The 12,888-nt window shown below is 25.0% G+C and overlaps 1 pseudogene; it reads left to right on the plus strand.

The window, feature by feature from the left end:
- Positions 1-2,088: 2,088 nt before the first annotated feature.
- Positions 2,089-2,736, plus strand: LOC137619799 (thymidylate kinase pseudogene; annotated as a pseudogene).
- The last annotated feature ends 10,152 nt before the right edge of the window (positions 2,737-12,888 follow it).

Raw genomic sequence — 12,888 nt, forward strand, 5'->3', positions numbered from 1 at the left:
TCTTCTACATTACATTGGATGACACAATGCAATGTCCTAAAATATATTTTCGCAACGAACTAGAAAATCTATTATTACGTCTTTTTAATCATAATGAAATAAACGATATAAGTTTAATAATAGATTGTAAAAACTAATAATAATATCTTATCGGTGCTGTGTTTTTTTAATAACAAACCATCAACTTGGATGGAAAGAAAAAATATGTTTTGGGATAATAATATTAGTAAAGATCATTTTATATTTAAAATATCAAAATCATTATTACTTATTATTGAAAAAGGCACAGAACGTGGAAAGTGGACAATCACAATGAAATCCTAATAATAATAAAAACCTGAAACGAATTTATTTTATTTTTTGGTTATAATAGTTCATTATAACAAAAAAAAAATAAAAGGAATATATATACATATCAAATACATTTTTATAAATTGAAATAACGTCAAATTTTTTATTAACTTGAAGATATACCATATATTTAATATTTTTTACCCTTAGTAAAAAATATAATAGATTTAACATGGTAAAATTTACATTTATTGATAATGTAACGGATATTATAGGTAAAAACAAATTTACAGATAGTGTAAATTTCAGAAATCATGATTTCAACATTTCTAATAATATAAATAAGATGGATGATGTAAATTTCAACACATTAATTGAAGATTTTAATAATTACACTTTCAATACAACAAATGACACATCCAAATATATATTTAATGATATAAATAAATGGAAAAAATACGACAACTTTAATAAAACTTTAAGTGGAAATAATGCATCATTGCCTGGCGAAACAAATGCATTTATCCGTTCAACTTTACCATACAATGAATATAAAAAACTATTAAAAGAGGTTGACGATTTAGCAGTAAGTTTTGGTTTTAGAAATGAAAAAGAATTGGCTAAAAGTTTAGAAAAGGCCGCTGATTTGTGTAAAAGTGCCAGGGGAAAAAATATCGTTAATAATAATCCGATATGGATTAATCTATTTTTGTCGCTTAAGAAAATGAAAAATAAAAGTAATATTGTTAAATTTGCTCTTGTTTCTGGAACAGTTACTGGAATGGTTATTTACTTGGCACGAATACAAGCCGAACAGATATAATTTGCAAGATAAAAAAAGTTAATAAAGTATAAAATTAATGGAAATATTTGTATTGACAAAGGTCTTTCTATTAATGATTCAGTAATATCTAAGGACATAATAATTTTACCCGAAAATGAACATCCCTTATTTAATGTGAATAAATGGGATTGTAATTATGACGAATTTCTCTATTCTGATACTGTTATAGACAGAGAACGAATAGATAAAATACGCCAGTTGGGATGTAATGGTTTGTGTAATATAGAAAATTTTAACATGTTAGCAAGTAGTACACCATTTGATAAAATTATTCCACACGAAAAATATAAAAATTATATGTTCGTTTGTGAGCGAGCAACATTTTTGCGGTCTTTAACAAAGGAAACATTAAATGTTGTTGATGATATTGTTGGTGGAGCCCTAGAATCTAATCTATTTGTTAGAATTTATGATTATCTGTTTAAATTGTTGTATTTTATTGTTTGTACTATCTTTTAATATATCATTTACAATAAATATGTAAAAAAAGAGCTGAAAATATTAGAAGCAGCCAAATAAGTAGTCGTTGGTGATAAACAACAGAAAAAAAATTATGATTATTAGGCTTTATTTTCAGCTTTAATGATACAAATAATTTAATGTATTAGTGAATATATACAATTATATATGTAGCTTGTCTCAATACATTATTTACTAAAATTTTTATTTTTTTATATATATATATATATATATATATATATATATATATATATATATATATATATATATATATATATATATATATATATATATATATATATATATATATATATATATATATATATATATATATATATATATATATATATATATATATATATATATATATATATATATATATATATATATATATATATATATATATATATATATATATATATATATATATATATATATATATATATATATATATATACTGTAAATGATTAAAAGATTAGCCCACAATAAATAATATGAACGGAAGAGAAACACACACAAACGAGGTTATTATTCCTAGCCGTAGTGCGTTCGTAATTTTAGAAGGTTGCGACAAAACGGGGAAAACAACACAGGCAAAAAAGTTGGTCGATTCTTTGAATACAGCTGGAATATCAGCAATTTATATTGCATTTCCAGATAGAACCACAAAGATTGGCGATATTATTGACGGCTACTTGGCACACAGTGGTGAACACGAAGATCACTGTTTACATCTTTTATTCTCGGCTAACAGATGAGAATTGCTTGCAAAAATTGAATCAGCATTGTTTAGTGGTACTTCAGTAATAATTGATCGATATGCATTTTCTGCAGCAAAAGAGGGTATGAGTTTGAGTTGGTGTAAACAAAGTGATGTGGGTCTTCCAAGGCTAGATATAGTATTCTTCATGGATCTGAGTATACAAAAAGCCCAAAGACGTGGTCATTATGGCGAAGAACGGTATGAAAAAGCCAAATTCCAGACAAGAGTTAAAGAGAATTATCATTTATTACAAGATGAATCCTGGAAAGTAATTGATGCAAATAAAACTATTGAGATCATACAGAAAGAGTTGGTAGCTGAAGTTTTGAATATCATTGACAACATAAATGGAACAAGTATAGGTAAACTTTGGTTATAGTACGGTACAATGTGCAACTGGGGACGAGACAAAGATTTTCTGGAATGAATAGATCAATTAATAATTCTCTTTTAATACCTGACAAATATTTATATTTATATTCAAGTTAAACATAAAGGTTTGTGCTTATAAGTCACTAAATAGTGCGTGGCAATATTTTCAGCTAAGGCCACAGGAAAAATAAAAGAAGGGGTACCGAGCGTTTTCATGTTATTTCAACACATTTTCGAGGTACAATGCTAAAAACACAGAGAACATCTAACAAAGTAAACTGAAAAAATTTAAAACAAGTATTCAAAGTCCGGTTAAAACTAGTACAGCAGATACAGAACAGTTCAACAGGTGATTAAAAAGAAACAATCTTACAAATCTCGTTAAGAACAAATGGGTCCAGTTTGTACATACCCTGGCTTACATTCATTAAGTCACTGTGATATTTGATAAAAGCAGATTCAATTATATTTCTACGAGTTATATTATTACAATATAAAACAACTTTTGCCCCCTCCCAATGAATCATGTGATTAAAATTATTAATGTGTAAAAACAAAGCATTCGAGATTTGTCCCGTTGTGTATTTCTGTCATTTGAATAAAACTTTTTTTCTTTACTGGCCATTTAAATATTGCTAATAATGATAAAAATAGCATAATGAAAATACTAACCAAATTTAAAATAACTAATATTTTATTTCTAATATAATTTATATATAAGATGTGGTGTTTTTCCATCTCAGACAATAAATAATGATATCCTTCATAAAAATAATCTATTTCCTTTTATCATTTTTATATGAATAAATAATTAGGGGTGGTTTAAATAGTTTTATATTTTGTATAAGATATAACCGTGAAAGACATATCGTAATTGCGCGTTAAACCATGGTTCTTTTTTATATTTATGACACACATAATAAATCGTAGCCACGTTTGCATTAGATATTTCTGTAAATACATTTTTAACAATATGCATAATTAGTTGTATTTTTTAAATAAATTGATACTCTATATTTATTAATTATCAAAATAATTTTAATCCATGCAGCGCGTTAAAGCACATAAAGTGACATTATTATTATTTAATCATATTTTTTTTAATACATTATTTTTCAATACACCTCCGATGACTTATATATACTGTAGATAATATATTTTCAAGAAAGATTAGTTGTCCATTCTAAATAATTAAAATGTTTTATGTCTATAACAAGACATATTTTAACAGTGTATTCCTTTATATATTTACGTGACTTATAGATACATAATTTGAATTGTATTTTAGCCTGTAAATCATTATGAGATGTTTTTCTACAATTTTCATTATTATTTAATGAGTAAAGATTAATAGATTGAACTTTATTGTCAGTTAACCATTTATTATTATTGTCTTGTTGTTTTTTTTTTCATAATTTAGATCAACTAATTTATCTAAATTTAACGAAATATTATTCGTAGTAACATTATTTAATATTATAGGATTTAGTTTTTGCTTAAAACTAAGATTATAAAATTCTGTTTTAAAATTTTTTATAATTTCTTTATAAGATAAAATTAGAATCCGTGGTCGAATTATTGATTTTTGTTGAGCCAATATTAATATATCAGTTTTTATTATTTCTCTTTTTGATATATTATAATTTGGTTTCTCCATTTCGTGAGTTACCGCCATTTTAAAATCTAAAAGCCAATCTTCTTTTGATTTATTCAAAATATTAGTCGATTTCAATACATTTTGTGATAAATGTATTTTTGGATTATGTCTAGTGATGGTTATTATTTTATCAGACAAACAATTATCAAAAAGACTTAAAGATAATAAGATTATTATATATTTATACATTTTTTAATTTTCCTAATTGCTGATAAATTTAGTTTGGTATCATTACGGCTTGTTTGTGTTTTGTTGGGTTTTCTTCCTGGGTAATAGGACAAAAAAAATATGCCTGAGAAAAAAAGTCGATTGAATATCATTATTATATGTAATTATATTGTCTAATTAGTTAATCAGGTATTATAATGGTAGGAAAATTAAAAAACGGAGAAAATGTTATTGGTTTATTTATCTATCGTAAAATTATTTTTGTTTGTTATTATTCTAATGCTGTTAGCAACGAATATATTTTGTAGAAAAATTTATAATAGTTATATAAGTATAATTATTATTATATTCATTCTTTTAATAGAAATTATATCATTTAATAAATTTATTTGGCCATTTCAAGATTATCAGTTAAATAAACCCCCATCAATACAAAAATATAATAAGGATATTGTATTTGATAATGAATTTTTAGAACACTTGAATGAGTAACAAAATAACACATTACACATAAACAATTAAATATAATATATGTTTATTACATTTTTATTATTATTTCATTTACAAAACGCCCCCTAATTATAATATTAATTGTTTGTAATGATAATTAATTAATTGACAACAACAGTGGCCTTTACAACGAGGAGTAGTAATAATTTTATGATTCAAGTTAAAAAATGGAAACTAAAACTATTTCTCCACATATTCACTATTGTATGCAATGTAATCATTTTTTTTTTAATAATTAATTTAGAGAACAACTGCCCTAGCTGTGATACAATATGTACCATATTGTTTCATGTACAGGATATAAAAAACAGAACAAATAATAAAACAGAAGATATTTCATCAATATTAAACAAGTAATACACAAAATTTTGTTCTACACCCAAAAAGGTTTCTTGTGATTTATTAACAAGCACAAATGGACGTTGCTTTTATTCTCACAATTTAAATCAAAATATGCACAATATAATAATCCATACAGATTCTATATAGAAATATTTATTATACCTTGTATTGGATAAAAAATATAAAAATTGCTTAAAAATAAAAAATGACAAACAAAGATACTCATAGTATTGAAACTTTTATTAATGACCCAAATGTAAAAGAAGAACTAGAAGGAAAAGAAAAGATACAGGAAAACCTGATCAAAGAAAAAGAAAAAACCACAACCAGCGAAAAGAGTAATAGTTTGCTATCAAAAACAAATTCCTTTTTATGTAAGAACATCTCAATGAAAGTAATGAATCAGGTGTTATATATTATACTTATGATATCTATTTTATATTATGCACGCCATATATCAGAGAACCAGCTCCATGAAACTATTGATATCCTAAATAAAATTAAAAATGCTGGAATGTTTGAACACTTGATAAAAAATGTTAGTATTTAATTAACAAAGGTTATTGTTTATTTGATTCATTGTCGTTGACCTCTTTAACCCATTCCTCCTGAAAGATTTTTTTCCTTTGCAATAAATTTTTATAAACAAAAGGGTGACTGATATTATAATGAATAAACAAATTATAAAACTGAATGACAATATTATATTATTCAAGGATATTAGTGTCAGTAAGAGTGAGTTTTTCTGATTTATTTTATTTGCCGCGGTAATATTATCATTATTCACTTCCATAGATATAGTATTTACAGATGAGTGTGAATTTCTATAAGTAGAGTTTGTGTCGGGGCCTTTTAATGGTATATCGGTTGTTTTATATCTACTTTTCTCGCATCTATTGTCAAAATTATATTCCGTAGATATAGTATTTACAGATGAGTGTGAAATTTTACAACTAGAGTTTGTGTTGGGGCCTTTAAATGGTATATCGTTTGTTTTATATCCATTTTTCTCGCATCTATTGTCAAAATTATATTCTCTAATATCATCATTTTTGGTTATTATTGTGGTGGTGATAGAGTGAAAAGATTCTTCAAATTGTGAAAAATCCGTAGATTCACCAAAACTACTGTTATTATAATAATCCTCGGTTGTTATTTCGGTGTTGTTTAAATTTATGGGCATTGATTTTACTAGTATGATATGATTTGAAAATTGTGTATAATAACAACACAAAAGAATAATAAAAGTATACATTATTCTTATATGAAATCTTTCGTCAGATAGCCAAGTAATTTACTGGTCGGTCGGTCGGTCTGTCAAAACCTATGAGATGTATTTTCACGTTTTGCTTACATATATAAGGGGGCATAAAAAAACAAATTAAATATATTATTATGCTTATACCAATTAGTTATTTTTAGTTTGCCTGCTAACCAGTCAAGTCCAAATTTAAAAATTACAAATTTTCACAATATTATGATTGCTATTCAATTAAATAATAGTAAATTTTGAATTTAGGAACTAAAATAATGGAGCGTTTTTATATTATTCAATTATTTATTGGTAATCATATTATTATCATCAGTGTTATTATGTTCGTTTGTTTTAACTTGATTTGTTCTTTTTAAAACAATATTTTGTTCGTTTTCCCTTTTATGATAAAAAAAATGCATTAATGAAGTAATTATCAATAATATAAATAGTATACAAATAACAAGACCTTCCATTGTGAGTATTTTTTATATTATATCACCCATTTCTTTTGTTTCGGCAGTAGAAGAAATATTATTAAAATCATCAACAGAATCTATATTTTTACCATTATTATTTTTATAGTTTTCTGTTTTTGTAGTGGAAGAAGTAATAACGCGAGAAAGTGTATCATAATCTGTAGAATTTATATTTTCAATTTTCTCGTCTATATAATCTTCTTTAATTTTACCGGGAGAAGAATCAAAATTATTTCTACCAATCGTTGATGTAATATTTTAATTTATAATATTATCATCATAATAATTTTTAGTTGTAAGGATATCATCTGCATTATGTTCGGGTTCTAAACGCCCCCCACTCTTATTATAAAACCTAAGAGGGCCAGTTACATTTAAACCATTTGCAGCTACCAAAATATAAGAACATATTCTGATAAGATTATTATTAATTTTGATAAAAATTATATAAAATTATCTATCAGCCTCACAAATAGAATTAACCCGCGATACTTAATTTAGGAATATATATATAAGAAGTTGATCAATTAATTTTCAAGAGATAAAAGGACATAATATATATATATATATATATATATATATATATATATATATATATATATATATATATATATATATATATATATACATATATTCAAAAAAAAATTTTGGTTGATATTTTTTGCATAAATATTATAAAATATATTAATCTATATATCCTAAATTATATCCATTTTGTTACAACCTAATGAATTATGAACAAATATTATGATACGGGTTGATTAATAAATTTAGTTTATTATTCATATAATAATAATGTGTGTTATACTACCGACTAAATTGATGAAAAAATGTTTTTTGTTATAATATTAAAAAATGCAGTATGTATCAATATTTAAATATATTATAGCACTATTGTTGGTTTTTTTAATATTAATTCAGAGTATGATTAAATATGAAAATGGCAATCATAAGATTTATATGATAACTTATAGCATTATTTTATTCATGATGTATTTTAGTGTAACAGTTTATGATTATAAACAAAATACAAAAAAAATAACTGAATATGAAAAAATAAAATAATTCCAAATAACAAACACGAAGTCTTTCATTACGCAAGTTTACTCTTTCACTTGAAATTAGTTTTGGTGTATAGCTCGTTCAACACAGAAAATATTTGCTACAACTTCGAAGGTTTGAAGTTGTACCAATTCACAGCAACCCAATTAGGAAGATCAAATAAAGAAGGCCCGGCAATTGGAATTAACTGACTGACTGACTGACTGACTGAATAGTATGAAATATAATATAAATTATATTACACCCCAAATTATTGCTTATGTGTAATGTGTTATTTTGTTACTCATTCAAGTGTTCTAAAAGTTCATTATCAAATACAATATCCTTTTTATATTTTTGTATTGATGGGGGTTTAGTCAATTAATTAATTATCATTACAAACAATTAATATTATAATTAGGGGGCGTTTTGTAAATGAAATAATAATAAAAATGTAATAAACATATATTATATATCTATCTTTAGTTTTAAACCCACATTTATTTCAATTTATAAAAATGTATTTGACATGTATATATATATTCCTTTTATTCAATGAAAGAAAAAAATTAAATATATGGTATATCTTCAAGTTAATAAAAAATTAGACGTTATAAGTATTATATGCTTTTATTTTTGGCTTTGGCGGTACAAATAATCTAATATAATAAAGGATATGTCGTAAGATAATATACATCTAATGAGTATTTATCATAATCAACAATAAAAGGAAATATTCATTTTTTTCAAATAGGGGGTGATGACGAGTTGTTTTATATTTTTCTTTATTTTCTGGGTATTTTCTGTAAAATTCTAATAAATTAAGAAATACTTGATAATGAAAACCAAAATAAAAATTAAATTTTTCGTCAACTACAGGAATTGTTTTATCATTATTATCATCGGGCGTATATATAATCATTATTATCATCGGGTGTTTTACCATTATTATCGTCGGGAAAAAAATATCCCATAGCTAAAATAAACATTAAGTCCATTTTTTGGATAAACATTCCAGATTTTAACTTTGGGACCTTTTGAGTTTTGTAAACAATCTGAATTAATTGTCACATTTTCATATAATTTTTTATGATTTCTAAATAGATAATTTATTATAGCGGCTGCTTTAGAGTCAAATGTAATAATATTTATAGGAAATTCGCCCCCAAAACACATGTGGATATATTCAACTAAAAAGTCTCGCTAAAATTATGATGTAATAATTTACCATATTTATACACTAATATATTATGAATTACTATATATTTGTTAGTATTCTTGTCAGAAATTAATTCATTACTTGTAACAAAAAAATAGTGTGGGAGTGTTTCAATGCGTTTCCTTTTACCTTCTTCGTGAAATGTATAATCTAGAACAATAATTATATCATTATCGGGATATAACTCGCCCGATGTAGAATTTTGTACTTTTATATCAGAATTTAATAATTTTGAACGGGGCATTATAAAATTTCTCAATAATATTATTTTACGGGTATATATTGATCAATGAAGAATAGCTGCCGAGTGGCTACTAGTTGGTGGTGGCCGATGTAGTTATATATAAACCCGCCCAGCTAGCCAGATAAACTATATTCTGCTTCTATGGCAAACGTTTTCAAATTTATAACATCATTTTGTGTGTCTCACACATCGCATTGGTAGGTAATTTATCCACTTTCCAGTTGAAAAAATATACAAAATCAATATTATTAAGGCCGCAAAAATAACATTCATTATTTGCATATAAATATTCTTTGTATGTGAACAAGCTATATAATCAAAGATTAATTTAATAATAAGTAAAATTAGAGCAAAATAAATAAAAAACTTTATAATATACACTTTTATATAATCCTTATAAACATTTTTAATAAACTTGTTTTGTTTTATCATATTTTAGTAACTACTATATTTTTTAAATAGATTCAATTTAAATTTTTATATTATCCTTTTTAAATTTTAAATGTTCCACACCAAAAATTAATAAATCATAAAAGAAAGAAAGAATATTTATTATGCTAGCAACTCCACAATATTCCCCAACAAATTTATCGCCTTTATTTAGACTATTGTTAAAAATCTCTGCATATAAGAGGTACAACCATGTCTTCGTTTGTGTTGATTCGGGAGAATATTCACCAACTTCATTTAAATTTGTTGTCAGAATTCTAAATAATAATTTCGACAAAATTTTATATTTATAATTCATATTTTTATCATTTTTCTTGGATCTTTTATTCAATGAAATTGCAGAAAAATCAAAAATCTTATTCCAATTTGCAATAGGTATACTATCAGTAGAATTAATATCTATTGAAGTGTCTCCTGTTACAGTAAAAAATTCATAATACGAATATGTATAAAAATACAGACGAAGTATTAGATACAAAGAGTTTGAGTCTTTAATACTCATTGTAGCCCTATCAATGAAATCCTTAAATTTTGCCATCAAACTTTGTAATATTTGGTTGGTTTTAATATTTTTTTTATCTAAGATTATAGAATTATTCCAATCTTTGAAAAATTATAAAACCTCATCAAAAATATCTAATACCATTTGACTTTTAAGTGGTGGTGGTGGTAAACCACATATCATTGGTCCGGTTTTTCTGTGTTTTAAATTACAGCGTAAATAATATAACTGGTTTGAGAATTCTATGTAATCATTCTTACAACAATCTTCAATATCTTGTAATAGTGAAAATATTTTTCCATAAATATTCTTATTTAATCTTATATTTTTCTGCTTGGTATTATTTTTTTTTATGATTTTATCTATTACATCAGTACTAGTTTCATTTGTCCGTATGTTTGTTTTATTATCTACATCCAAATCGTTTGATTCAACATCTCCCCTATCCCCTTTTCGTTTTTTTGTGATTTTATCTATTACATCAGTACTAGTTTCATTTGTCCGTGTGTTTGTTTTATTATCTACATTCGAATCGTTTGATTCAACATCTCCCCCATCCCCTTTTGGTTTTTTTGTGATTTTATCTATTACATCAGTACTAGTTTCATTTGTCCGCGTGTCTGTTTTATTATCTACATCCGAATCGTTTGATTCAACATCTCCCCACACCTTTTTTCGTTATTTTGTGATTTTATCTATTACATCAGTACTAGTTTCATTTGTCTGCGTGTTTGTTTTATTGTCAATATTTGAATCTTTTAATTCAACATCTCCCTGGTCTAAACCATCTATAATATATTCATTGGTAGTAACTTTAATTAAATTTTTTGGATTAAGAATAGTTCGAGTTTGAATAGAACCATTTTCCATTGTATTTTAGTTGTTGTTGAATAATATATTTTTTTTTTGTGCACCACATTTAATATGCTAAACCCACGAAAGGGTGATTGTGTATTTTTAATTTACATTATTTCTAGAACAAAGAAATAAAAGACATTTTAAACCCCAAAAATTATAAAGAGTAAATATTCATTTTATAATGTCATTTAGAAAAAAAACGCCATTAGAATAAATTATCAATAAATGATAAATTTTACCGTAAAATGCACATACAAAATACAATTAAAAAAGACAGACATCTTCATTAAATTATCGGATATATAAGAAATTAAATTAAATTTCAAGCAAAATAGGAGTTATACTTGTGTAATATTTACTTGTTCCATTTTTTATATCAACAGTACATACATCCTCGTGTTTTTTTTTTTTTTAAATAAGTAACTTTAAGTTGGTTTGGAATTTCCGGTTTTGGAATTATTTGGCATTTTATGTTGTTGTTGTTGTTGTTGTTGTTGTTTTGATCAAATTTATTTTCAATTTTTGGTAAAACTGGGTAATTTTCGTGTTTTTTTTTTTTTTACTTTTCTCCCACCTAAAATATATATCTGCTTGTCAGACAGACATAGAAATATTTTTTTTTGTGGCATATTAAGTTAGAGTTGGTATAGAATTTGAATCACACACATAGTATGATCAGATTTATTAATATTATTGAAAACAACTTGGTATGCTAAGCGGGGTCTCCACAGAATCCAGTCAGGTTTTGTTGTATATATCTCAAATTATAAACTTCTACTTTATAAAACGTTCTGTAACTGTAATGTGGACAAGGATAAACAAATTAAAAAAAAAAAACAAAAAAATAATGATATAGTTGTTAAACTTACAAAATATATTATACGTTTTTACAACGACAACCATTACAAACAGCAGAGTTTATATAATTGGTTACATATTTTTTAAAAATCTTATATGTTAATATTTATTTGTCTGGCATTTAAAAAATGGAAAGGGGTAGTGGAAAACCAAAATGATAATAATGATAATATTATTGTTGGGTGGAATTTTACCGGTATAATCATGGTCTGGACTTCTATCCATCAAAGTACGTTATAAAATCTTTTATAATAGTTTTCATGCTTAGAATGGCATGGTGTATAAGATTTATTGCTACACCTAAAAGGTTATCCAATAAACAGAAACCATTACTTTTGTTTAACAATTCCACATTTTCGTGTTCTAATGGACCAATGTCTTCTCCTTCGTCTATTTCAATAGATTGACCTTTTTATTTTATTACACCGATCTAGATTTTCGTTATTTTGCCCTATTTGTTATTTTTTTTTTTTGAAAATTGTTTACCCTACCACCAATTATAAATGAGACTCGCCAACCAACCAACCGACCAACTAACTAACTAATGGACTGGTGAATTTAAAGACTGGTACATTGGCT

Source organism: Palaemon carinicauda, chromosome 2, assembly GCF_036898095.1.
Source record: "Palaemon carinicauda isolate YSFRI2023 chromosome 2, ASM3689809v2, whole genome shotgun sequence".
Lineage (NCBI taxonomy): Eukaryota > Metazoa > Arthropoda > Malacostraca > Decapoda > Palaemonidae > Palaemon > Palaemon carinicauda.